The sequence below is a fragment of the Mus pahari genome, unplaced genomic scaffold (assembly GCF_900095145.1).
Source record: "Mus pahari unplaced genomic scaffold, PAHARI_EIJ_v1.1 scaffold_12976_1, whole genome shotgun sequence".
In the NCBI taxonomy this organism is placed as follows: Eukaryota; Metazoa; Chordata; class Mammalia; order Rodentia; family Muridae; genus Mus; species Mus pahari.
Genome location: NW_018391743.1, coordinates 1,990 through 3,625, shown reverse-complemented (window position 1 = coordinate 3,625; position 1,636 = coordinate 1,990). Strand labels below are relative to the sequence as shown.

The 1,636-nt window shown below is 48.5% G+C and overlaps 1 pseudogene; it reads right to left on the bottom strand.

The window, feature by feature from the left end:
• Nucleotides 1-233: 233 nt before the first annotated feature.
• Nucleotides 234-834, bottom strand: LOC110314679 (annotated as a pseudogene).
• Between the last annotated feature and the right edge of the window lie 802 nt (nt 835-1,636).

Sequence of the window (1,636 nt, the reverse complement as noted above, 5' to 3'; positions counted from 1 at the left end):
TATAGGCTAACATGTAGCACCACATCCAAAAAGGCATGATAAAAGTCAGGCAGGGTAGTTGAGATCTTTCCAAGGACAAATNACTTCATAGCACTAGTGTTGGGACTCATCCAGTGGCAGTGGACTGCCTTGACCTCAGAGGAGTCCATGCCCCCGAGACAGCAATGCAGCACCTTCTAAATGCATTTGCACACTATCCTCTGTGAGTTAGAACCTCAGCCTTCTTACATCCTCTACTTGAGCATCATCTGTAACATCTTCAGGATTTCCTGCTTCCTCTCCATCTGGCGCACGTACTCTGGCTCCTGCTGCTACAGAGGCTGCTCTGGCATGGGGACAAGTGTGTTGGCTCCCAGGCTGAGGGTGAGACCATTGAGACGCTGTATTGGCATTTCCCAGGAAGGAGGGTTGGGGGCTGCTTTCCTCTGCCCACTCATCCCAGAAATATTCTTCACGTGACCCTGACAATGAAGCTGATTGTGAGCTTTGTCACCTGAGGGAAAGCCTCTGACATCCCTTTCAAGCAGGTAAGGTGGCATGTGATCCCGGTGACAGCGTCTCAAATGCCTCAGGAAGACTTTCTTCCTCCGAGGAAAGCCCTGCTTCTCCCAGCACTGCTGCCACAGGGCCTTCATCTCCTGGTCCTGCTGCTGGAACAGCCCCTCTGACAGAGAGGCAGGGACACCTGAGCAGGGGCTGGGGAGTACTTATGCTGAGGTTTTCTGAAAAAAAAAAAGGCTGAGGAACTGCAGAGGCTTCTTGGGAGCTTGTCACAGTGACAATGCATAAGGGCAAGGAAATTAACATTGGATCCCATTTCTGCACTGGATCCATGGGTGTCTAATCTTAGCTGGGGGCCTCACTGAACCCTGGCACCAGGAGGAAAAGTGAAAGTGGAGGCTTGTGGAATAACTGGGCAAGAGCAAGGAGGGGTGTATGCAGCCAGGAAAATCCAGACTGTTACAAGAGATGAGAAGAGAAGAAAAGAGAAAAGAAGAAAGTACGCTCATGATTATTCAACTCATTGTCCCTGTCCCTCATCTTCAAAGTGGGGCCACCTCCCAAGCTTCTTCTGAGGGTTGCATGAGATGATACCTGGACAGAGAACTTAGCACAGGGCAGTGTACGTCAACATCATCTCTGGCACAGCTGCAGTATTCTCTCCTCTGAGAGCTCATGAGGAATGTTGAATCCCATGGATTCTCCCCTCTCTTCCCCCCAACCCAAAGGAAAATCTTCTGCATTGTATAGACAGTGATAGCCATTCTTCAGAGCACTGCTCCCATACATCTGCAGGGCAGAATTTTATGGCCTTACAAGAAGTTGTACTCTGGGAGGTCAACGATCTCTGAATTTTCACATTACTGATCATTGGCCCACATGCTCAATTTGATGTCCTCAATTTGGTATGGAATCTTCCTTGACCAACCCATCAATTGGCCTGTGAAGACTATTTTGGTCTTCATTTTGGCTGACCTTCATTTTTGTATTCTGTAACGAAGGCTCATTGTCCTTTCAATTTGTGACTGGGAACTGCTTCTCCAAGGCATGGCTGATTGCTACAAAATGCTGTGTTACCCAAAGGAGTCTCCTCATCCATGGAAAACAAAGNAAGGTGAAACACTGGAAGTAAAAC